Source organism: Schistocerca nitens, chromosome 6, assembly GCF_023898315.1.
Source record: "Schistocerca nitens isolate TAMUIC-IGC-003100 chromosome 6, iqSchNite1.1, whole genome shotgun sequence".
Lineage (NCBI taxonomy): Eukaryota > Metazoa > Arthropoda > Insecta > Orthoptera > Acrididae > Schistocerca > Schistocerca nitens.
In genome coordinates, this window is record NC_064619.1 from 153,557,967 (window position 1) to 153,585,744 (window position 27,778).

The 27,778-nt window shown below is 43.3% G+C and overlaps 1 pseudogene; it reads right to left on the reverse strand.

Annotated features, from left to right (window-relative positions):
* Positions 1-16,858: 16,858 nt before the first annotated feature.
* On the reverse strand, positions 16,859-16,976 carry LOC126264046 (5S ribosomal RNA; annotated as a pseudogene).
* Between the last annotated feature and the right edge of the window lie 10,802 nt (positions 16,977-27,778).

Sequence of the window (27,778 nt, forward strand, 5' to 3'; positions counted from 1 at the left end):
TACAAAAATAGTGGCTACCCGATTTTTCCCCTAATCGACCTTTTTTTGATCGTTGACTGGTCTACGGAATCTGCTGCCCAAGTTTCAACCAATGAAAATCACCGGCCTTAGCATTACGAATGTAACATCTGCTGTTCAGATTATGAAATGCTGTGTACCCAGTGGCATTCCATACCGTAAAGCCGGTTCTGGGCTCGCATGATGATGACGAATGCAATGTGGCGATGTTCGTTCTCTTCGCAGCCTCTGATGTTGTACGCAGAGCCTGGACACCTCTGGAAAGAAGTCGTCGTGCCACGCCTGTGATATGCATGGCGTTGGGTATGGCTCTCTCGAACCGCTCGATTTCGTATTCGCATGACAGTTGCGGGATCCCGCCTACGCGAGCAGCAGTATCATATAACAGTGCACTGCAGTCTCGATAGGCCGCCATCATACCGTCGTCAAATTGGGAGTTGTGGTGGTGGCTGTTTCTCCTTCTTAGTGAGACATAATAGGATCTTCTCACAAGCAACCAACACTCAAATGCCGTTTCTGAATGAGAAATACGCTGCGTAATCTTTCCTTTATAGGGGTAAGCTGAGTAAAGTGACCACCCTAAGGAAAAATATTGTTTTTCTCTGACATCAAGTCATAGACAAGCATATGAAATATACACTGAAGAGCCAAAGAAACTGGTACACCTGCCTAGTATCGTGCAGGGCCCCCGAGAGAACGCAGAGCTGCCACAACATGACATGGCATGGACTCGACTAATGTCTGATGTAGTACTGGAGGTCATTGAAACCATGAATCCTGATGGATTGTCCATAAATCCGTGAGAGTACGAGGGGGTGGAGATCTGGAAAGCATGTTGCAAGGCATCCCAGATATTCTCAATAACTTTCATGTCTAGGGAGTCTGGTGGCCAGCGGAAGTGTTTAAACCTAGAAGAGTGTTCCTGGAGCCACTCTGTAGCAATTCTGGACGTGTGGGATGTCGCATTTTGCCAAAGTCTGTCGGAATGCACAATGGACATGAATGGATGCAGGTGATCAGACCGGATGCTTACGTACGTGTCAACTGTCTGAGTAGTATCTAGACGTATCAGGGGACCCATACCACTCCAACTGCACACACCCTACACCATTACAGAGCCTGCACCAGCTTGAATAGTCCCTTGCTGACATGCAGGGTCCGTGGATTCATGAGGTTGTCTCTATACCCGTACACCTCCATCCGCTCGATATAATTTGAAACGAATCTCGTCCGACCGGGCAAGATGTTTACAGTCATCAATAATCCAATGTCGATGTTGACGGGCACAGGCGGGGCGTAAAGCTTTGTGTCGTGGAGTCATCAAGGGTACACGAGTGAGTCTTCGATTCCGGAAGCCCATATCGATGATGTTTCGTTGAATGGTTCGCACGCTTACACTTGTCGATGACTCAGAATTGAAATCTGTAGTAATTTGGAGAAGGGTTGCACTTTTGTCACGTTGAACGAGTCTCTTCAGTCGTTGCCGGTTTCTTTCTTTCAGGATCTTTTTGCAGCCTCAGCGGTGTCCGAGATTTGATGTTTTACCGGGTTCCGGATATTAACGATACACTCGTGAAATAGTCGTACGGGAAAATCCCCACTTCATCGCTACCTCGGAGATGCTGTGTCCCATCGTCGTACGCCGACTTAAATACTACGTTCAAACTCACTTAATATCTTGATAACCTGCCAATGTAGCAGCAGTTACCAATCCAACAACTGAGCCAGATCCTTGTTGTCTTATATAGGTGTTGCCGACCACAGCGCCATATTCTACCTGTTTACATAACTGTGTGATTGAATACGAATGCCTATACCAGTTTTTTGGCGCTTCACTGTATTCGTATGAAATGCATTCATTCTGTACTATAACACACTTGTATTATTATTTAAATCCAAGTTTTGTATTAAAAAAAGAGCCTCAACGAACGTCTGCAAAATGGCTCAGCAGGTAGGGAAAAGTGACCAGAGACAGAGAAAAAGAAAAATAGGATTCAGATGAAGTGGAATCAGGTAGGGAAAAATGGCCAGAGAGAGAGAGAGAAAAGGAAAAATAGGATTCAGATGGAATCTGGTTTTCTAAGGCTAATGTATGGATGTTTCTTCTTAAACTCTGCCACTCTATCCTTAACTGCCATCTTTTTCTCTTTGTTGAATGCGTGTGGTAGACTATTCCGCTCACCAAACTGAAATGCCAAGTGGCGTAAATCAGTTACTGGTGTGTCATAATAACATCATTCCACCTCAGAAACAAGGGAAAAGAGTTCTTTCTCTCGGTCCTGGTTGACTATACATACGAAGTTCCCAAGAACCTTCTTGTCCCCAGTAGCATGACTTCTTTTTGTTTTTTTTTTTTGTTTTTTATTGAAAGAATTCTTCTTTTAAGTGTGTTTCTTGAGATGTTGAATAGTTTGGCTGCTGCAGCAAACGGCATCTTTTCTTTTCTTACAGTATCCAATGCCTGTTGCGTAGCTTGGGAATCTCATGATTATTGTAATGATTTTATTAAATAAATTGATTGCATCTTAACATACATACAAAGTAGAATATAACTTCCCGCCAAGTTGTTAATGATGCCTTACTATATTTATTTCCGTTGCCTTGCAACAAGGTAAATACCTTACAAAACGTATGTTCGGACAAAGTGGCCACTCTACCACATCGCCCACTTCCATCTGTAACCTACTCTACCCATCATGTCCCAAATAAAAGCGCCAGTCCATTTTGTCTTCACTTAGGTGGTGTCGCACTACAAACCAAACGCCATTATCTAAATGTTGTCTGAATACGAAATTACATAAAATATGCAGTTCCTAAATATTTGGTTTTGAAGGCTAAAATTAATTTCTTACCAGCTTTGTAACAAGTAACTGCTGCAATACATATTTTTAATATGTGAAAATTAATTTTTTAACTTGCCTTACAGTAGACGTGGAAAAGTTACAAAATATTTGAGAGCAGAGGAGCGCGAGCAACTAGCGCAACGGAATTCGCTGACAAAACCAGGAAAGTCTCTTCGAAGATTTTCAAATGTTCGCCACAAGGCTGCACCACTCTCCAAGAGAATAAAACGAAGCGATTGCTATGTCCGTCCTGCTCACTACAAAATGGTTTAAATGGCTCTGACCACTATGGGACTTAACTTCTGAGGTCATAAGTCCTCTAGAACTTAGAACTACTTAAACCTAACTAACCTAAGGACATCACACACATCCATGGCCGAGGCAGGATTCGAACCTGCGACCGCAGCGGTCGCGCGGATCTAGACTGTAGCGCCTAGAACCGCTCGGCCACCCCGGCCGGTTGCCCACTACAGCCGTCGTTACTGTATACAGGATATACATGATGTTACATGAACTAAAGTTTTGTAGTTTACAATCTTTTTCACTTCGAAATATGTTTTACACTGCATGCCAGTTTTATGTTAGTTGCATTCCTTCTTCATGGTATCGCAATTTCAGTGACCACCAGTGTGTGTTACGCCTAACATCGAAAAGCCGGTGCATAAAATGGTTCAAAAATGGCTCTGAGCACTATGGGACTCAACTGCTGAGGTCATTAGTCCCCTAGAACTTAGAACTAGTTAAACCTAACTAACCTAAGGACATCACAAACACCCATGCCAGAGGCAGGATTCGAACCTGCGACCGTAGCGGTCTTGCGGTTCCAGGCTGCAGCGCCTTTAACCACACGGCCACTTCGGCCGGCTCATAAAATGGTGATTTGAGTTGTACAGCATACTTACTTCACGTGTGATGAACGCATGTTCATTCTACGCCTTTCGAATGGGATTCCGCTAAATCGAACAAAACAGTGTCAAGCGTCACAGATGTTTAACATCGACCGCTAAAGTAGAGCACCACTAATCTCTTATCGAACGCTGGCGGCGTTTGTTATTTCTGTGGGAACAAATCCTTATCGCAGGTACCAATTACCACGCAGTAAACAAAGTGTTTGCCGGCTCACCGCAGCACGCGAGGGCAAGTCGTGTTGACGCTACTCAGGGGCAGCGAGAGCCTCGCGTTGCCATCACCGGACGCCAGTGGCGCCCTAGTCACGTGACGGACTCCACACATGTCAAGATGGCGGCACTGATCGCCATGGCGAGGGCGGCCGGGCTGCTGTCCTTCCGTCTCTCCTCTGGCGGCAGGTATGAATGTTCCACTGTTCTCAGCAATGAATTACAGCACTAACACACAATACTTCCTGATTTTTCACTTTAAACATGAATTCTCTTATGAGATGTTTTTAACCTTGTAGTGCACAGTGAAATATTTAGTGTATCAAGTGACACCTCCCACAAACCACATTCCCAACACCCTATAGTCTTCCCTATCTGCTGCGCGCGATTAGCCGAGCGGTCTAAGGCACTGCAGTCATGGACTGTGCGGCTGGTCCCGGCGGAGGTTCGAGTCCTCCCTCTGGCATAGGTGTGTGTGTTTGTCCTTAGGATAATTTAGGTTAAGTAGTGTGTAAGCTGAGGGACTGATGACCTTAAGTCCCATAAGATTTCACACACATTTGAACATTTTCTTCCTTATCCTTGAGAAACCTGGCCAGGTGCAGCGTTTCTATCAACATGTCCCATCTTTTCTCGATTTTCGCGCAGTCCAAATCCTTTCTCAATGAAATTTCAATCGCCTTCCCCTCCCTGACCATGAACTCGTCCCTGCGCTCTACCCTCCCTTCCACCTGTAACCTACTCTACCCATCCTGTCCCAAATAAAAGCACCAGTCCACTTTTTCTTCACCTAGTTGGTGTCCCACTCCAACCCAAAACGCCTGCAGACCAAGTGTCAGTTCCTTCAAACAAAGAAACATCCCACCTACACTACTGGCCATTAAAATTGCTTCACCAAGAAGAAATGCAGATGATAAACAGGTATTCATTGGACAAATATATTATACTAGAACTGACATGTGATTACATTTTCACGCAATTTGGGTGCATAGATCCTTAGAAATCAGTACCCAGAACAACCACCTCTGGCCGTAATAGCGGCCTTGATACGCCTGGCATTGAGTCACAAAGAACTTGAATGGCCTGTACAGGTACAGCTGCCCACGCAGCTTCAACACGATACCACAGTTCATCAAGAGTAGTGACTGGCGTATTGTGACGAGCCAGTTGCTCGGCCACCATTGACCAGACTTTTCAATTGGTGAGAGATCTGGAGAATGTGCTGGCCAGGGCAGCAGTCGAACATTTTCTGTATCCAGAAAGGCCCGTACAGGACCTGCAACATGCAGTCGTGCATTATATCGCTGAAATGTAGGGTTTCGCAGGGATCGAATGAAGGGTAGAGCCACGGGTCGTAACATATGAAATGTAACATCCACTGTTCAAAGTGCCGTCAATGCGAACAAGAGGTGACCGAGACGTGTAACCAATGTCACCCCATATTATCACGCCGGGTGATACGCCAGTATGGCGATGACGAACACACGCTTCCAATGTGCGTTCTCTGGGATGTCGCCAAACACCGATGCGACCTTCATGATGCTGTAAACAGAACCTGAATTCATCCGAAAAAATGACGTTTTGCCATTCGTGCACCCAGGTTCGTCGTTGAGTACACCATCGCAGGCGCTCCTGTCTGTGATGCATCGTCAAGGGTAACCGCAGCCGTGGTCTCCAAGCTGATAGTCCATGCTGCTCCAAACGTCGTCGAACTGGTCGTGCAGGTGGTTGTTGTCTTGCAAACGTCCCCATCTGTTGACTCAGGGATCGAGACGTGGCTGCACGATCCGTTACAGCCATGCGGATAAGATGCATGTCATCTCGACTGCTAGTGATACGAGGCCGTTGGGATCCAGCACGGCGTTCCGTATTACCCTCCTGAACCCACCGATTCCATATTCTGCTAACAGTCATTGGATCTCGACCAACGCGAGCAGCAATGTCACGATACGATAAACCGCAATTGCGATAGGCTACAATCCGACCTTTATCAAAGTCGGAAACTTGATGGTACGCATTTCTCCTCCTTACGCGAGGCATCACAACAATGTTTCACCAGGAAACGCCGGTCAACTGCTGTTTGTGTATGAGAAATCGGTTGGAAACTTTCCTCATGTCAGCACGTTGTAGGTGTCGCCACCGGCGCCAACTTTGTGTGAATGCTTTGAAAAGCTAATCATTTGCATATCACAGCGTCTTCTTCCTGTCGGTTAAATTTCCCTTCTGTAACACGTCATCTTCGTGGTGTAGCAATTTTAATGGCCAGTAGTGTATTTCCATCCCATAACCTCCCCATAACACCCACATTCCTATCGCTACCGGCGGTTACTAGGAGCCCATATCTCATTATCATCATTATGATTAAGAATATAAATCACATCGCCATAAAGTATTTAAAAAATCTTCATCTGTATTTTAGCCTTAATAAGTTTCTTAAATTTTAACGCGAACTGTCTTACAAAAATAAATATCTGGAGGGTGGGAACATGGCCACTGCGAGTCTCCCCCACCGACTGGGGGGAGGGGAGTGTGAGTAACGTTAAATAAAAAAAAGTAGATACTGGAATGCCTCTGCTCGTAGATGATGATTTACAAGTACGCAGTAGCAAAGCAGGTTTTGCGTTAGTTGCAAGTCCTCTTAGTTAAGATGCGAATAGTTCCGTGAATTGTTCAAAAAAATGGTTCAAATGGCTCTGAGCACTATGGGACTCAACTGCTGAGGTTATTAGTCCCCTAGAACTTAGAACTAGTTAAACCTAACTAACCTAAGGACATCACAAACATCCATGCCCGAGACAGGATTCGAACCTGCGACCGTAGCGGTCTTGCGGTTCCAGACTGCAGCGCCTTTAACCGCACGGCCACTTCGGCCGGCTCCGTGAATTGTCCCAGACAGCTATACCACATGAATTACACAGCCAACGTCACTTTGTACCAATTCACCACAAAGCAACATACAGATATTTTGCAGCACCAAATAATTTTAAGTAACGAATGTTTCTGTGAAGCTGACAATGGTGTCATTGTAGTGCCAATGGCATAATTTTCGTTGCATTAATTAGTTCTGAAGTGCGATGGTGACTACAAACTTTACGCAGGGTGGACTACCAGATATACCTAAATAACAAGTTATCACAGAACACAAAATTACTTTGTAATCTGCCGTTATATTCACATACCATTTTCTGAGCATACGTCATAATCCTTCACAGCAATACAATAATGAGCAGGTGAATCAGAAAAACCAAACACACTCTTATTGCATGATATCGACGAAAATTAGTGGCCCTGACTCCACAAGGCACCGGAAGTGCTGGACAATCATACTGATTCATGACCACTCATTCAACGCCCAAAGTTCACGGACATTGTTAGCAGTGTGGTCGAAGGTGCGTACATCTCATTTGATGAAGTTCTAGGTGGACACAACAGGACTGACTTCAGGGAAACTTGGTGGTCACGCAAGTACCTTCAGGCCCATGGAGTGCTCCTCGATCCATTCTGACACAGACGACCCTAGTGTTTCCGTGACCAGAATTGGAGCGCCCCAAAGCCTAATGAAGCAAATCAGCCGGAAGTGTTTAGAAGGCTGTCACTCATATAAAACGGACCTGTCGCCGCATCTACCTTATGACATTGTTTGGAGTCAGTGGCGTTGTGCGTTGTTTTGTAGAAGTGACAGTTCGTTTTATATATGCTGTAGATGAAGAAATGAATGACCGAGAGAAGTAGCGCAGTGGTTAGCACTTTGGACTCGCATTCGGGAGGACAACAGTTTCAAAACCCTGCCAGGCCATCCTGATATAGGTTTTCTGTGATTTGCCTAAATTGCTTATGGCAAATTCCGGGATGGTTCCCTTTACGATGGCACCGCCGATTTCGTTCCTCATCCTTCCCTAATCCGAACTTTGCGCCATCTCTAATGACCTCGTCGTCGACGGGACATTAAACAATAGTATCCTCCTCTTCCAATAAACAAATGCAAATAACTGGTGGAAGTGTAGGGCGCTTCGGTAGTAAAGTTCATTGGCAACGTTGCTTATGCGCATGTTAACATCTGTGATCAATAAAATGTGGCTAGCAGAAGTACATGTATGTATCCCATAGCGAAGGGTATGGAACGGCTGTTCACCTATTGTTCTTCAGCACTGAATTTGCAAGTGATTTGCTGCAGTGTGGAGTATATACGCTGAAGAGGCAAAGAAACTGTTACAACTGCCTAATATCCTGTAGGGCCCCCGCAAGCACTCAGAAGTGCCACAACACGACATGGCATGGACTCGACTACTGTCTCAAGTAGTGCTGGAGGGAACTGACACCATGAGACCTGCAGGGCTATCGATAATTCCGTAAGAGTACGAGGAGGTGGAGATCTCTTCAGATCAGCACGTTGCAAAGCATCCCAGATATGCTCAATAATATTCATGCCTGGGGAGTTTGGTGGCCAGTGGAAGAATTTAAACTCAGAAGAGTGTTCCTGGAGCCACTCTGCAGCAATTCTGGACGTGTGGGGTGTCGCATTGTCCTGATGAAATTACCCAAGTCAGTCGGAATGCACAATGGACATGAATCGATGCAAGTGATAGACAGGATGCTTACGTACGTGTCAACTGTCGGAGTCGTATCTAGAATGTCAGGGGTCCAACTGGGCACGCCCCACACCATTACAGAGCCTCCACCAATTTGAATAGTCCCTTGCTGACATGCAGGCTCCATGGATTCATGAAATTGCCTCCATATCCGTACACGTCCATCCGCTCGATACAATTTGAAACGAGACGTCCGGCCAGGGAACACGTTTCCAGTCATCAACAGTCCAATGTCGGTGTTCTCGGGACCAGGCGACGCATAACGCTTTGTGTCGTGCAGTCATCAAGGGTACACGACAGAGCCTTCGGCTCCGAAAGCCCATATCGATGATGTTTCGTTGAATGGTTCGCACATTGACACTTGTCGATAACCCAGCATTGAAATCTGCAGCAGTTTGCGGAAGGGTTGCACTTCTGTCACGTTGAACGATTCTCTTCAGTCGTCGTTGGTCCCGTTCTTGCAGGACCTTTTTCCGGCCGCAGCGATGTTGGAGATTTGATGTTTTACGGGATTTCTGATATTCACGGTACAGTCGTGAAATGGTTGTACGGGAAAATCCTCACTTCATCGCTACCTCGGAGCACTCGGGGGCCACTATGACACCACGTCCAAACTCACTTGGATCTTGATAACTTGCCATTGTAGCAGCAGTAGCCGATCTAACAACTGCCAGACACATGTTGTCTCATATAGGCATTGCCGACCGCAGCGCCTTATTCTACCTGTTTACATATCTCTGTATTTGAATATGAATGCCTGTACCAGTATCTTTGACGCTTCAGTGTATATGTGCAAAGTCTACTTTTTTCATCCATAGCGAAAACCTGATGTAGCTTTGTGCAGATGGGTCACAGTATCTCTAGCATGTCTGTCTATGGCGTCACGGTCACGTCGCACTTTCCAGTTTTGAGCGCACGGCAAGCACGCACAGATGCCTAGAACAATAGTGTCTCCTGCATGCCGTCATTTGATATCTTCATGCTGAGGGGTTCCGCCTAATTTCGTGCAGCCACATCATGTAACTGCCGTGCATGACAGCACAGTGCAGTAATGGTGCGGGAACTTTGAAGCAGGACTTACAGATGATAAAGGCGGTCAGGGAAGGAAGCGATCGTCAACCGATGATCTTGTCCAGTGATAGGATTAGTCGATTCGAGAAAATCGTCTACGTAGTGCAGTTCAGAACAAGTGAAGAGTGATGTTGTCATCAGACATTGTCCGTCTTCATGACGACGCTCGGCCGCATATTACATCTGAAACGAAGGGGCATCGGCAGCGTTCTCGATGGGAAGTGTTTGACCACTCATCATACAGCCTGGACTTGGCACATTTTCATCCTTTGATCCTTTGCTCACGTGAGCCGCTGACCATGAGAGCATATGGCATAGACGACGAGTCGCAAACCAGCATACAGAACTGGCACAGACAGCTGCGTTCTTTGACGAGGATATTGGAAAGTTGGTAGGTACAACGCTGTGACAAATGTCTATTACAGAGTGGAGACTGTGTAGTGACGTAGCTGGAAGGTGTAGCTAAATACTGCAAATAAAACTTTTGCATCTTTGCTGGGTCACCAGCGAGGTAGCCAGTCTGTGTGGTGGGCCTGTTATGCACAACTCTGGTTCAGCCCCCTGACAACCCAGTGATCACTTCTGGTAGGGTCCCGTGGTGGTTAGAGCCATTCGAACCATTTTTTTGATACCGCACTCTCTAACTTCTGGTAACTAAGCTGTCACCGCCTTGGGTTTGGTTGCTCATCTTCTTGGGAATCAGAACTCATGTCAAGGACTGCCATGCTAGACAGTCCTTGCTGTGACTGGGTGGTGCCAATAGGCCATTAGGCCGAGCCCCTGATCCAAGTGGGTGGTACCAGGAGAAACGCTCTGCACGTTTATCGTCCCAAGCTCCACACTTCTGGCTGCTCTTCTGCGGCTGACTCTTGAGACAGAAATAGTTTTAGCCTTAATAAGTTTCTTAAATTCCTAAGTTTGCTTCCTCAGCCTACATCTCCCTGGGAAAAGGGCCAGGTCCACTCATTTGGGGCAAAACCCTCTCTGCACTACCAGATTTGTTCTGAGACGAAGCGTTACACTCCTCTTCTTTGAAGAACACACTGAAGATTAGTTTCGTGAAGTTGACCCCCTGAGTAAGATGTGATCTGGTTCCCTACTGATCAAAACCTCTTCTGCAAGTCAGTCGCTTCCCTTTGGACTTGTGGGTGCGTAGGAGACATTATAGTGAATAGTATTCTTCACCAGTCCTAAAATATTACACAGGGCATTATTTTCCACAGGGATTTCCTTCTTCAGTCTGATGAGGAACTCAGGACTAATTTGGCATGGCATGGCTTTAATTTCGACTGGCGAGTCCACAGAGCTCCTAAGGACTGGCGCTTTGATACTGGCGTCTGGAAAAAGTCAATGTTATGGTTTACTGTTGCAACGTGAAGCCCTGTTTCCTGTGTCTCTGTTTTGGTCACATGTCTTTGCAATGTGAGGTGACTCTTATTTGCAGCCATCCTCTCCATGTGGGGAATCCTTGCACCCCACTGCCCAAGTGTATGAAGTGTTCTGGATCACATTCCCCTCGCCTGCCAGATTGCCCATTCCATAAATAGGAAAGGAAGATTCAGGAATTGAAAACTCTCGATCGTCTATTCTACTCTGAGGCCCAACAGAAAGTCGACCATCTCCCTTGGTATCTCTGACATCTACCATTGCTTCTGTTGCATCGTTTTCTCCTGCTTCTTCCTCCTTATCTCCACCTGTCTTCCTTTCCTTTCTTCCTCCCTATTATTTACCATTCTGCCCCTCCATGGAATTGTTCCTTTTCCTCAGTTGGAGAAGATATCCTCTTCTCTGGCACCCCCCAGCGTCTCCAGGATAAAAGCCTTGCAGAGTATGAGTGCCCCAACTGACCTGAAGTAACCTTCAGGCTGCTTATTCTCTCTCAGGTCACAGTATTGCCTTTACTTGCTCTCTTCCCCACCACCCTGCAAAGGAAGGCCCTCCCCAGTGTCTACAGGACAAGAAACCTGTCGCTTCGAGTCAGCCAGGGTACTCTTGCTCTGTGGGCCTTGAGCCCCCCCCCCCCCCCCCCCATGTCCCTATCAGACACTGACTTGGCACAATGATCGAGTCTGGTCCATCCAGTGTCCATCAGGACTCTTATACTACTGTCCTCCAATGGAAGTGTAGTGGTTACCATCGTCATCTTCCGGAGTTGTAGTCTCTTTTTTCTCTCTACTCTGTAGCTTGTGTTCTTTGCAGGAATCTCACTTCGTGGATACTCATTTGCCGAGTCTTTGTGATTTCCAAACCTCTTGCCGGAACCAGGTCGGCTCTTTGCGAGCCTCCAGTGCTGTCTGTACCTTGGTTCACATGGACATTACTACTGTCTGAGTTCCTCTTCAAACTGCACTGAAAGCAGTGGCTATTCGGATCTATCTGTGGTAACAAAGTGTAAATAGACCAGCCTCCTACGCTTGCTGCTCTTCTTGCCCTTCTTAGGCAGCTCCCTCTTCCCTTCTTCTCCTTGGGGATTTTAACACCCATAACCCTCTGTGGGGTAGTACTATGACCACTTACCAGGGCAGGATTGTTGAAGACCTGCCAGTGGAGAGATCATGACGATTTGTGCAACAGCAAACGTTTTCCTTTTATCGTTTCTTAAGGGTCATTCACCTGGATGCCCTTCCTGGTTGACCTTTACTAATGTGGATTAAGATGGATTTTCCTTGGCTACTACCCCACCTGCTCTATCACATGATGGCACTGGTGAGTCCATAGAGATTTTGACTGACGCCATCCTTTTCGCAGCTGCTTCAGCAATTCCCTCTTCCTCGGGATCTCTCTGATGGAAGACTGTCCGTTGGTAGACCCCCAAAATTGCTGTCACTTTTAAAGACCTCTGTTGTGCTTTCCAACACAACAAATGGCATCCATCTCTCATTCATCTCCTGGCCTTTGTGTGCAGGCCCATTATCTAATTAAAAGCCAGATGTCGATTGCTGGGAACGATATGTCACTTCCATAGGGCCATATACTCTCTCTTCACAGGTATGGGCAAAGATCAGGCGCATTTGTGGCCACAATTCTCCCAGAGGTGTCCTGGGAATTACCCTGAATGGTGTTATCCTCACCAACCCAGACTCATTCGCTAATCATTTTGCTTGGCATTTCGCCCAGTCCTCAGCATCCATCCACCATCTACCCATGTTCCACCTCCTTAAACACTATCTGGAACGACTCCCTTTAGTTTTCGTTCCCAATCGCCTGGAGCCTTATAATGCCCTATTTAGCGAGTGGGAATTCTCCAGTGTCCTTGCTCTGCCCCAACGTGGGTCCTGGACTGGACTGGGTGCACAAGCAAATACTTCAACACTTATTGGTGGCTATTCAATGTCACATACTTGCCCTTTTTTAACTGACTCCAGAGCGACGGGACGACTGGGAATTCCCTTCCCATTCACGGGGAAGTGTCGTTATTCCAGTTGGGAAATAGGGTAAACAGCCTCTTCAGATGGAGAGCTACTGTCCGATCACTTTAACCAATGCCCTCTGCAAGTTATTTGAATATGTGGTGAGTTGAAGGCTTTACTGGATCCCGGAATCATGGGACCCTTTGGCTGCGACCCAGGGTGATTTTCGCCAAGGCCGTTCTAATGTGGATAATATAGTCCACCTGGAATCTGCAATCTGTAACCGCTCATTAGAGACTGGGTATTCAGAAACGAATATTAGATTAAATTCTGTAATACGAAATGATCCAAGAGCCAAAAAACGGTAGTAGTCTTTCGGAGAAATAGTTAAAATTTTACAAAGATTAGATACTAGAAATAGAGAAACGCAAAGTAATACAAAGGAAATCCAAGGAAGACATAACTGAGCTGCGTTTTGTTTTGAACATAATATATAAGCCAATGCGCAGCATTGTTAGCTCTCTTTGTTTTCAATGGTGCATGTTCGCAGTCTTCCGTGGTAGTCGGAAGCTAGGGATTATAAGCCTAATTAAATATCATTCTGATAACTGGATTAGACATTGGAGTGGTGAATAATAGATTATTTTGAGATATCGGGACGGAAAATAGTTGGACCTTCTCACACTAATATCTTTGCCGAGCGTTGTCAAGGTGATTCTGCTAATGAAAGAGACGTGAGACATAGTGTCCGTGAAAAGGCAAAATTTATGCTGAACAGACCTTGAAAGAACTCGGACTTATTATTAATATCGTGTCGGGAGAATTAAGGAGCTTAGACACTGTAAAGCCAGAGACATATTTATGATTTATCAGATATTAATAGTTTCATGGAAATCATTTCTTTGGTGATAGGAACGCGAAGGAAACTGATACGATACACACTAGGATCAACTCCTTCCTTGATTCCCCAGTACCATCTCTCATTAATTTAAGAATTGAAGTATGTCAATAAAACAGAATATATACGAGACTTTCTCCGTGTTTTCTAAATCCCAAAAATCAGCTAGTACATAGAAGATTATATCTGTGAACATTCAAGGGTTATTGAGAAAAGCTGGTTAGCTGTTACAAACAGATAACAGGATTTAACGAAGGCATTTTGACTACGAAGGTAACTAAATCAAATTATTTGGGAAACAAAAATTAGGAAAAATAGACTGGAAGCCGACTGCTATGTTACTACCGAGTAATAAAATCACTGTCTTTGCATCCGTCGTGGTTGAAAGTATATGGAATGTCTCTGGAAATAAGAAACGAGATCAATTTCCAACTGCTAGTTCACACAATTAGATTTACAACGTGATTCAAAGATGTTTTATGCCCGACCCACAAGGCAAGGAATGGTTCTCAACTAGCCGGGACAATATATATACAAACTTGTGAGATATGTGTGATATGTGGCTTATGAGCAGCCGCTCGTCCATGAAATCCAAGTTTTCTCACCTCCCGCCTAATTGTCATAGTACTTGCAGTGGACCCTGATGCAGTTTCGAATTCCTGTGGATAGATGTCTGCCTATTACACATTAGACCCTCTTCAACTGTCGGCGGTGTCTGTTAGCCAACAGACGAGCTCGGCCTTCAAGCTTTTGTGCTGCACGTGTTCCTTCACGTTTCCACTTCACTATCACATCGGAAACAGTGGCCCTATGGATGTTTAGGAGTGTGGAAATCTCGCATACAGACGTATGACACTAGTGACATCCGATCGTCTGACCATGTTCGAAGTCCGTGAGTTCCGCGGAGCGCCCCATTCTGCTCTCTCACGATTTCCAATGATTACTGAGGTCGCTGACATGGAGTACCTGGCAGTAGGTGACAGCACAATGCACCAAATATGAAAAGCATATGTTTCTGGGGGTGTCCGCATACTTTTGATCACATAATGTAGCTCCAAGGTGCGACGCGCCCCCGCCACAGCAATGACGCGCCCGCACAGCTGGAGATTGGAGGTAGTTCTAGCGGGCCGATCGGCCGCCGGTATCCATCACCAGAAAGTCGTCGTGGTTGGCCTCCAATGTCAACAATCGTCATTCTCTCTGGTTCTAGACGCGGACAGAAAGACGACACGACTGGTTGTTTTGAGCCTTGGGGCTCGCTTATTTATGCGTCTTTTCCCTACGCCCCTGACGTAGTTCCTTTGGAGGGGACAAGTGGAGTGCTCTTTAATAATTAGAACGTCATCTTTCCTCAGCCCGCTTCGGCCTCTGAACACAGGTCACTAGGTACTGTTGTAACTGCAACGTATGGGTTCTTCACAGCACGTCGGTGCCCTGTGCTGCCCTGATTACTTCACATTTGTATACGGTGTTCTCCGGGCCGTGTCTCCTAGCGTGCGTGGCGTGTCGTAAACCTGCCTCGCAGACTCGTTTGCAAAATATCAACATCGACCGCACCTGTCATCCGATGTGCCAATCGGTCACTTAACCACTGCCTTCCAGCCATAGCTGCTCGAGATTTACAAGAATTCCACTTATTCGTGGCGCAACAAGTGTATTAATAATTAGGAATGCGTAAATCATTGTGGAGTTAGAAGTGCACCCATAATTAGGGAGCAACTCAGTTATTCCATAATACATGTAGGAATAATACTGAAGAGGGGCAACTTTGAAATTGTCTTCGTGACAATGTTGAGATTGTTAGAAATTGACTATTTACTCCATCAGAAAATGGTGTGAGGTGATTCTGCCATTAACCATTGCATATAATTTCACAGTAGTTGCAGTGAATTAATTTAGTGAATACATGACAAATCTAAATACACGATGCCCAAGCCTCGCTCCTCTCTAAAAGCAGGTTTGTGTCCTAGCAATTGGGAAGTATCAATGAATAATGATATACGATGAGAAACCCACTAATGGTAAGGAAAACTTGAAAACATGAAGGAATTGCTGTTATGAGTTTATAAATGACGTAATTACAATGGAATAATCACAACATGCAATACATCAAAGATTTTATGTATTACTCAATCTGTGTTAATACCCTTAGGTACAATCACTATATCCCATTTTTAAAATGACAATTTTACACCTATACACATCAGGAAATATTTATGGCAGTTAGCATTACTTATTAAACATTGTATTAATATGAAACATACGTTATCATGACCATTAAATATTGAGATTCAAAGTTGCAAAGCGATAAGAATTGGAGCGAGAACGTAAGGCCGCTAGGAAGAGGGGTGAATGGTAGATTTTGGTTTATTGAAAGAATGTTAAGAAACTATCGCTCATCTACAAAGGATATCGCCTATATAACAGTAGTCTGACACATTCTTGAGTACTGCTCGAGTTTTTGAGACTCCCCCCAGGTCGGATTAAAGAAAGACATTGAAGCAATTGAAAAGCGTGCTGTTAGTTTTGTTACAAGTGGGTTCGATCAACACGCTTGAATTATAGAGATGCTTCGTGAAAGTAAATGGGAATCCCTGGAGGGAATGCGACTTTCTTTTCGCGAAAGGCTATTGAGAAAAGTTAGAGAATCAGCATTTGCGGCTGACTGCAGTGTGATTCTGCTGCCGCCAAGGTACATTTCGCGGAAGGACTACGAAGGCAAGATAAGATAAATTAGGGCTCTTAAACTAAAACTAAAATAAATTCCTCCCGAATAGGCCATGAAGGCCCAACGGTACTGACCGGCCGCCATGTCATCCTCAGATCATAGGCGTCACTGGATGCGGATATGGAGGGGCATGTGGTCAGCACATCGCTCTCCCGGCCGTATGTCAGTTTCCGAGACCGGAGCCACTACTTCTCAATCAAGTAGCTCCTCAGATTGCCTCACAAGGGCTGAGTGCACCCCGCTGGCCAACAGCGCACGGAAGACCGGATGGTCACCCATCCCAGTGCTAGCCCAGACCGACAGCGCTTAACTTCGGTGATCTGACGGGAATCGGTGTTACAACTGCGGCAAGGCCGTTGGCACAAATTAGGGCTCTTACGGAGGTATATAGATCACCGTTTTTCCCTCGCTACAACTGCAAGCGGAACTGGAAAGGAAATGACTAGTAAAAGCACAAGGTACCTTCTGCCATGTTCCGTGTAATGGCTTGCGTGGTGTGTATGTAGGTGTAGATGTACCGCACACGTTATTTAATTACGCAGCACATGCAAACATCACAGCACAACTAAGGTAGTATCCACACAATATTATAAATTTTTCAGAATATCCTTATAATAGGTGAACACTGAAAAATTTCTTTTATAAATACAGTTACAATTTTCGCTAGAAACGTTAACTGACTTCAAGTACTTAATGCTAGTAAGACTCAGTGGTAGTATTAATGGTAGTTGAAGTTATTCAATTCACATAATAAATAATATTGGCAGTGTGACAAGCAACACTCACTGCTAAAATATGCCTGTTAGTCACAATTACAGTCACAAATAGGAAGTAAGTTCATGAGTTGGTGGAATTATTAAAACAGATTTTATAAACGGTTGCACAGTACAGAATATGCATTGGAAATCTACAACGTATAAGGATTACATCATAGTTACTAGAATGAACAGTAGGTCTGAAATGTTCAGACACCTTACAGGACTGCAGCCTGGTAACGTTTTTGAGGATGTTACTCAGATACATTCCGGTAAGTCATCAGAACATATTCTCTCTAGCGTGATGAGGCTGCCCAGATGTAAGAAAAGATAATACTTACTTTAATGAGTTGATCTTCCTAATATTAATTTGTTTACTGTTTGCATTTTATTAGACTTAATGCACAGACATAAAATAAAATACAAAGAGCAACAATAGAATATTTTATGTTGTGTTACCATTTTGTGCAACTTTCCTCTTTCAAAGCAACAATACACTACAGAACATAAATAAGCAACATTACAATTACATGTGAACTGACACAAATTTTAATTTGTGTTTTCATATTGCTACTAAAATTCAATAAATGATTTTAATAGTTTCTATAATTTTTCCGATAATTTTACGTGTCCATGTGAAATTTCTTTATTCAGCTCCTCCTTTGAAGCAATTCTTATAGAATGACATAGCAGAAACACATTCCAATAAGTTGATAATTATTTTATTTCTGGTAATACGCAATTTACCAATTTATTCCTTCTATTAGTGAATATTTTCTTAATATAGAAAACCCTTCCAAAAAGCCCGTTCGAGTGTGAGGATTCTACAAATTTGTTCATGAACACAGACAAATGAAGAAACTCATAACTTGTATTCACACTGATTACCTAAACTGAAAATTTATTAGGATTTTACCACTTTAAGTATTTATCGTATTTGTATGTCAAAGTCTGTGATATAATTTATCAAAATTGATCTAACTCTTTATAAAATGCGGAAAACGTTTACAGTTGAGTTACTGTGTTTATTTGTTATGCGTGCGGATTTAAAAACTGTGAAAAATTTAATTCCACATTTTGTTGTTGTTACAAATTCTGTTTTTTTTTGAGATCACCCATCCACCAAGAAACATTATTATCTATTTCTGAACATTGTGTAATTGGTCTTATTGTTACTCGGTTCACTAGTAAATGTGGCCACTATTATTCTTTCAGTAGAGGCTAATATCAAGAATTAAGGTTCAAAATTCTTGTACTTTATTTTTGATCGACTACAAAGATTGTTTGTAGCATACGCTCAAAGAAAAAAAGAAACGACGCAACATGAAGAAATTATCCGAGTAGGATAGAAATCGGTAGATGTGATGAACATGTACTGACAAACAAATTATTGCAGTGTCAGAAAAATTGGATGATTTATTGAAGAGAAAGAGCTTCACATATGGAGCACGTCAATATCGTGTTGGTCCACTTCTGGTCCTTAGGTAAGCAGTTATTCGACTTCGGATTGATTGACAGGGTTGTTGGACGTCCTCCTGTAGAATTCTGTGCCAAATCCTGTCCAGTTGGCACGTTAGATCGAAATCCCCTGCTGGATGGAGTGCTCCACCCATAATGCTCAAAACATTCTCAATAGGGGAGAGATTTGGCGACCTTGCTGGACGAGGTAGGGTTTGGCAAGCACGAAAACAAGCAGTAGAAAATCTCCGTGCCGGTGGACATTATCTAGCTGTAAGCCCATCAAGGTTAACCTAACGGGGCGTAGAATATCTTCGACGTACCGCTGTGCTGTGAGGTCGCCGCGGATGTCAACCAGAGGATTCTGCTGTGAATAGAAATGGCTCCTCAGAACATCACTCCAAAGTGTAGGGCGTATGGTGCGCGCCTGCCACGTTGTTTTCCTACCGCTGTCCGGGGCATCTCCAGACACGTTTCGCTGGTCATTGGGGCTCATTTCAAGCGGCACTCATCACTGAAGACAAATGTACTCCAGTCAGTGAGATTCCAGACCGAAGATAGAATTTGACACGTTATCCCTGAAGAGGACATCCATCAACTATTACTTAACGCTAAGCCAAGTAACTACTTGCATAGGGCCAGAAGTGGACCTACACGTTTTTGACGTGCTCAATTTTTTAATCATTTTTTTGTCTGCACACGTAGAGCACATCTAGCGATCTACTGATTTCCGTCCCATTCTAATAATTTGTCTTAGAGTGGATTTATGTACTTCAGAAATTCTTTTACTCTACGAAAACTATTTGGGATATTTATTTGAAATATACTTTTATTGAGGTAGTGAGAGGAGTTATGCAGTTATACCAGTTATGTAGTTATGCCAGCAATGTTTGACAGCCTGGTTTTATATTTTCTTCAAAAATGGTTCAAATGGTTCTGAGCACTATGGGACTTAACATCTAAGGTCATCAGTCCCCCAGAACGTAGAACTACTTAAACCTAACTAACCTAAGGACATCACACACATCCATGTCCGAGGCAGGATTCGAACCTGCGACCGTAGCAGTCGCGCGGTTCCGGACTGAAGCGCCTAGAACCGCTCGGCCACCGCGGCCGGCTTATATTTTGTATTTTAAATTTTGTTACATGAGCTGCATGTAGGTCGTTCATCTTTGCTTCCTATAGCGCAGTTTGGATAAGGACACGACGTTCAAACGGTACGCAGTCAGTTGTTAACGTATATTTACTTTTTCGAAATTTGCAGTTCGGATCTAACCTCTAGCCTGCGTAAAGTAGGATCCTTTGAACTTCCTTGACCTGCTATTCCTCTTGGAGTCTTGAAATTTGTTGTGTGATTAGACGTACTGTGAAATCCCTAACTTAGTATATAGTTATTTCCTCTTAAAGTGCAATTTTTTGATCGTCATCTATTGGGTTTGGGAAACTGTAGATCTCTGGAAAGCGTTTGACACAGCACCCACTGCCGACTGTTAACGATTGTCCGAGCATGCTGAATAGATTCTCAGATATGTGAGTGGCTCGAAGACTTTTTAAGTAATAGTTGTCCTTTACGGCAAGACAATGGTATCATCTGGAATGCCCCAGGCGAATGTGGCAGGACCGATCTTGTTCTCTATTTACATAAATGAACTGACGGATAGGATGAACAGCAGTCTGCTACTGTTTGATGATGATGGTGTAGTATACGGGAAAGTAATGCTAAGCGACTGCAGGAGGATGGAAGATGACTTAGAATTTTGCAGCTTGCTGTAAATGTAGAAAATGTAACTTAATGTAGATGGGTAGCGAAATCAGTCCTGTAATGTTCGAATACATTGTTAGTGGTATGCTGCTTAGTATAGTCAAGTCAATAAAATATCTAAGCGTAAAGTTAGTAAGGAATATGAAATGGAGCGAGCAAATAAGGACGCTGGTAAAGAAGGCGAATGGTCGTCTTCTCTTTATTACGAGAATTTTAGGAAAGTATATTTCGACATTGTCAAAGGAACAGACTACTGTTGATAAGAAGTATAGGATCCAACTTACTCTCACAAAGCATAAGTGCGTTTGCGCTTGCTAAGCAACTTCGTATCAACAGTGTTCTGTTCCGACAATGACAATATGCCGAAAAGCGCAAGGAAGAAATAAAGTAAATATTTTGCGGTCAAGACGAGCGTTTCATCATAAACTAACGGTTCCTTTAGGTATCAGAGTATTCGTATGAGAATTATCCAAGTGTACTGCTAGAACACTCTACTACCTTAAGTAGTACTGTACTTTTGAACACGACTAGGAATTCGAGGTTAATTTGACTTTCATTCCCCTCATGACGACTTAGTAAATGATTTATCAACTTCTCTGACTGCTGTGTTGCCTACCTCGAGAACTTTGCATTTTGACAGCTGGCAGTCAATGCTTAATGCAGACATGCTCAATCATCTTCACTGTGGCAGTTCTGCATGTTCTGCGCAGCGTAATTAGTAAAATAATGTAGGACTCATTTTGCTGGTTTGTCCATAAATAAGATTCTGGCAGAGGTAGGTGTGAGTGAATGGAAATAGACAGTTTGACGGAAGAGTGGAGAGCGCTCTACTATTTACAATGTTTGCGAGAGGGAAATCTAATGACGCCAACTGTTGTGTCTTTGTGCTCTTTCGTGGTGGAACGTGGCTCAAGATAGGCAGCAAGTATGTGGGAGTTGATCGTACTGACCCACTAACAATGCGTATGGCCTGATTAAGTTGTCGGTCTATCTTTTTTTAAGTGAAGACTATTAAACCAGACAGGCGCACAGTACTCTGCTGCTGAGTATACAAAATCAAATGCTGATAGCCGGGGAGTGTCTGCTGACGATACCCAACGAGAACCGCAGAGTTTATGGAGATGTTGATTCTGGTTTTGAGCTTAGCAGATGTTCGTATCAAGTGCTCCTTAAAAGAAAATGTCCTGTCTACCGTGATTCCAAGTTATTTTGGGTGCATATTACGATGAAGTTTGTCTCCTTCAAAATAGACGTCGAGGGCTCCGTGTGCCAATCCACTTGAAAGATAAAAATATGAAACTTCTGTTTTATTTGATATTGGTTGTAACCTCCATTTGCGGAACTTGTGGCTTAAGACATGTAGATCAGAAGTTAGGATTTCTTCAGTTCTTTCAAAAGTTGGGTAGCTATTGCTCAGTCGCCTGCATAGCCAAACTTTCTGGACTGTGTTGGAGAGATATCAGACATATATAGATTAAACAGGATGATAGGATGTTGATTATAAGATTCACAGGTGACATTGTTCTCCTCAGTGAAAATGATGAACAATTGCAGTGACTGTTGAATGGAATGTACAATGTAATTAGTACTAAATATATAGCGAGAGTAAATTGAAGAAAGACGAAAAAAATGACAGAGATGAAAATAGTGAGAAACTTAATACGAAAATCAATAATCACGAAGCAGACGAAGCTAAGGAACTGTTCCACCATGGAAGCAGAATAACCCATGACCGATAAGCAAGGAGGACGTAAAAATCAGACTAGTGCTGACAGAAAGGGACATCCTGGCCAAAAGAGGTCCACTAGCATCAAACATAGGCCTTAGTTTGAGAAAGAAATTTCTGAGATTGTACCCTTGGAACACAGTACTGTATGGTAGTGTGTCATGAACGGAAGACAATTGAGGCATTTGAGAATTGCTGCTACAGAACAATGTTGAAAATTAGGTGGACTGATAAGGTAAGGAATGAGAATATTTTCTGCAGAATCGCCGAAGAAAGAAACATATGGTACACAGACAAGAAGAAGGTACAGGATAATATGACATGTGTTCAGACATCACGTAATAACTTCTATGGTACTAGAGGGAATTGGAGAGGGTAAAAATTGTCAGGGACGACAGAGATTGGAATACACCCAACAAATTATTGAGGATGTAGGCTGCAAGTGCTACCCTGAGATGAAGAAGTTGACACAGAGAGGAATTCGTTGCGTGCCCCATCAAATCAGTCGTAAGACTGATAACTACGGAAAACTGCAAAATAACCATAGTAAGCTTACTCAGTGTACAAGCCAACGGTCGTTAACCCCCTGCACGGATTCCGTCCGGGTCTAGGTCACCGCCCTGTCTCTTGAACCATCGCGTTGTGCATTAAGGTTCCGTTCTCCTTGGTCAGCCTATAAAATAAGCAATTTTTACAATTCTTTAGAAAAATTTATGAAACAATCGACGTAAATCCTTTTATGCATTATTTATTGATTCTTGGACACAATTTTCTGATTTTTTAAAAGAAATCCTGTCATCATTATGCCCCCCACCCGAGGAGTTAAAGTTGCTCCGTCCAAAATGAGATGTGTCCACGACGAAAGATCTGCCGTCTGCGAATATTATTGCGAATATTTGCGGAGTTCAGGGCTTCCGTCATGGCCACATCTCATTTTAGATTGAGCGACTTTAACGCCTCGGATGGGGGGCTTAATGATGACTGAATTCCTTAAAAAATTTGAAAATGTTGGCCAAGTATCAGTAAATAATGTGCAAAAAGATTTACGTTGATTGCTTCATTAGTTTTTCCAAAGAATATCGTAAAAATCGCTTATTTTATGGGCTGATGGAGGAGAATGGACCCTTAAGCTATATAGTTCTGGTGACCTCATCCCCCAACCTAGTGCACACGTTAAGCGCTACATGGTTGGTGCGCAAATTGTAGCCCAGTTACCTCATAAAATCGGAAATAACTTACAGAAGATGTGTGGTCGTTCTAGACTGGGAAGCGAGTTTAGCGGAGGATTTATTATAAATGATAAAACGGGAATTTATCAATCTGGAAACACCAACAGGAACAATGTCCAGATATGGAAATCCGAACTCCCACTGTTATCACTGAACCAAACGTGAAGAAATGTGTACATGTCCTCTGCCACTTCCAGGTGACCTACGATTGGCTCATCTACCTTCACTGGGACATGTATCTCATCTGTCTCCATAGACATGAAACGATAGACATTGGTTAACGTAACAGCTCAAGGCAGAGGAACCGTAGCAGCCATTCCAACAAGACGGGGCTATACTAAATTGACAAACGAACCTACAGGAGTTGTTAAAGTGACGTTATCCAATTCGAATTGTTCTTATAGCATGGCCACAGACTCCTACACATTCCTGCTGCTTTTTCAGATCTCTCGCTGTAAGATGATCTCCTGTGGTATTCATCAACGTCACTCTTTGCATCCCTGCCGACATGGACAGCATGGCAAGATGTATTGATACAGACACTAAAAACTTCTTGCTAGACCTCATTGAGAGAGCTTGGTAACAAGCTTTCTACAGCTCGTATCTCGGTCATATGAAGGAAGAAAAATTAAGGTTTCAAGTCCGGTTCATGATGAGGTGTTCTAGGAAGGAGCACAAGCTCGGAATGGGGAAGGAAATCAAGGGTTTCCTTGGCTAAGGAATCACCCCAGCTTTTGCCTTAAACGATTTAGGAAAATCACAGAAACATTAATCTGGATGACCAGACTGGGTTCGATCAACTGTCATCCCAACGTCTTACTGCTATGCCACATCGTATAATTCCCAGTCAGATTCCAGCCCAAATGCTGACTATATGTCAGCGAGCACAGCACAGCTTTCATCAGCTTGGCAGAGTGGCGAACCTCCTACGGGCAATCAGACCTGTGTGGTCATGCATGAACCAGGTGTGCTTGTCGTGCTTTTATGCTGCAGCACCCCATACCAGCCAGTCCCACATACCCTGTGATTTGTAGTACCACACTTCCTTGGTTCAGTCGCTATCCAATATAGAGCTGCTTGGGCTTACGTATGGTGGTAAGGTGACAATTTGCTCGTGAGTTGGCGAATCCGTATCGATGGGAGTCTATTTGGGTCTGTAAAATTTCGTAATGTGGGCGACACTATGGCTGGCAAAAGTGGGCATATCGTGATTTGACCAGATTTGGCCACTGTCAGAGCTGGCACCAACGAGAGCCGTCAATACAGTACTGTATTCGCGTGGCGAATCCGCGTGAGCGGCGTTCGTCTACATCACTCGCTATTCACGCGCACGCGGAAACAAGCGGCTGGCAGGTCACTCACTCGCTATCACGCGGCGCTCACTCACAGAGTGATAGGCAAGAGCCGCCTGCCCTTTCCACGTGGGTAAGTAAATCTGGGCTGTACCTACACAGCTTCGACACAACACCGTGGCAATAATGGGGCTAGAAAACGTTCGAATGTATTTAGCATTAGAATTTATTTTTAGATGTTGGTTTTCCATATTTTCTGAGGAGAAGATGTGTGCTGTACCTGAGATTCACTAAATGTTACCGCAATATAACGATAATTAAAGTGACAACCGAATGTTGAATGTTATTGAAGTTCATTGTTTCACCAGTGAAATTGTATATTTCCGTAAAATAATAGCTGATAAAATAATGCTCACTTTCAGTCAGCTGCTAAACTCGCACTGATGTTTAGACATATTTTGAACAGAACAGTTAAAAAGATTTACGTTGAGGAGTGTGACAACAGACTATAATTTGTAATTAACAAAAAAACTTTAATCCATCTAGACCATAGGCTTCCGTGAGTGAATTGAGCAAGTGAACTAATATTACGCGTTAAAGTTGATAATATGAACAGAGAGAGAAAGGAAGCGAAAATGTACTGAAGGACTCGATGGCTATTCTTCGAATAGATTTCTATCTGGATAATTATTCGAATAAATAGATCATTCAGACAAATTTCTTGGCCAAAAAATTTTTTGTAAGTTAAATAACGAGTAGCAAATAACGCGAGTATTTTCTTTGGTTACTTATTGTACAGAATTAGTATTTGTTCTCTTAGCTCAGTGCAGTTAATGTTTGATAAATAACTTATTAATGATTTATCCAGAAACGTGTCTTTGTGGCTCAGTGGCTTGAGTTCGAGACTACGAAGCTAAAGGCATAGGGTTTTACCTACGATACTCTCTGTTACTTATTTCTTCTTTCACTTATAACAAAGACAATAAAGGCAAATTAAGTTGCACTGTATTACGGAGTACCTGTTGAAATTTATGTCCCACTCTAACTGGCTGTATAAGGCTGTCCAGAGGTGGGAGGAAGCCAATGGCACACCACCATGCCCAGTAAAGTACTGTAGTGCTGAAACCTACCTTCGAATTCAGCACAGCTTTACTTGATTTACGGCATAACAAATGAAACATAACAATTCTTGAAGACAAGACGGCCTTAGTAGTTTTGCCTGTAGCGCTCCAGGCAACCGCAATGTGGAGCAGCCAACTGACTGTCAGTGGTGACCGAACTGTCTATTTCCATTCATTCATGCGTGAACACCAGAAGATTGCTAATAGCATTGACCTTCCAATAATGGGCGACGTATTCCCTGCGGATCGAAAAAGACTAAGATCAAGACCTTTCATTCTCATCACAGCCAGGATGAATGGAAACGCTGCTGGCAACAAAACTGTTCCCCACGATGCCTGAAGCTACCATGCATCCAGAAGAAACCCCCGGATTCGACCCGCCTCGATCAATTTGGACTATCTTGAAGCGCATCCGAACGCGCCTTAGACGATGTGCAGACACTCTCTACAACTGGCATATCTGCAGCACCATCCTGTGACTGTGGTGTGGAACGACAGACAGTTGCTCATGTTGTATCGACATGTCCAGCACGTGCCTACAAGGGTCCTTTCGAACATTGCCTCACAGCGAAGAGTGATGTTATAAAATACATGAAAGACCTTGATATCCATCTGTTATTTGTGTTAATTTATCCTGGAGAGCTGTGCGAAAATGTTGACGTGTAGTAGTTTTGTAATCTTTGTATATGTATTGCCTTACGACAAATAAATAATTAAAATTCTGTATTGAAATCCCAACCTTGAATCTTTCTTTTATTTTGTGTTAATTTATCCTGGAGAGCTGTGCGTAAATGTTGACGTGTAGTAGTTTTGTAATCTTTGTATATGTATTGCCTTACGATAAATAAATAATTAAAATTCTGTATTGAAATCCCAACCTTGAATCTTTCTTTTATTCTCACCATTGCTTCTTCGATGTATAGACTGAACTGTAGGGACGAAAGACTACATCCTTGTCTTGCAACCTTTTTAATTCGAGAACTTCGTTTCTTGGTGTTCCAGTCTTACCGTTCCCTCTTGGTTCTTTGCGTATCACCCGTCTTTTCCTACAGGTTACCCTTATTTTTCTCATAATTTCGGAAACGTTGCACCATTTCACGCTGTCGAACCCTTTTTATGGGTCGGCAAGCCCTTAAGAAGTATGTTTCTTATGTCTTGCTTCCGTTATAAGCCACAACATGAGGACTGTCTCTTCGGGGGCTTCACTGTTCTTAACCCAAACAGATCATCTCAAGCAGACGTTCCCAACAAAATTTTGTCAAGGAGCCCCTTATCGAGCATTATTGTTACCTTGTCATATCACAGTATCAAGTACCTAAAAAACAAATTAAGAGTCTTTTTATACGTTTTCTATTTTTGGTACATAGAAAAAACATTGACATATTCATTATTGAAAAAATATTGAGCTTAAAACTTTTTCAATTTAGCCATCATTGTTATCGTTAAATTTTTGATTATTGCTCAAAATCTTTGTCTTCAAATCCGGGTGTTTAATATAACAAACTCCTTAAAAAAATAAAAACTGAGTATGAACTGAAAGTGACAGGAAAAATTTAAAACTGAGCGTATTGGTCTTTCAAGTGTACTACACTTGAGATTGCATTGAGTAGACATGTGTGAAAAATAAGAAAACTCTAATTTAATACAAGGTATTATTTACTTGAAAAAATACAGTTACAACAGAGTACTCCATCAGTATATAGTTAGTTTTAATTTTCAGTTCTTAATGAGATGAGTTCAATCTGACCTTTGAGTCCATTATTTCTGAAATATTAGGTTCCAAACTTGAAACTATCACTCTGAAATCCGACAGCTTGTCG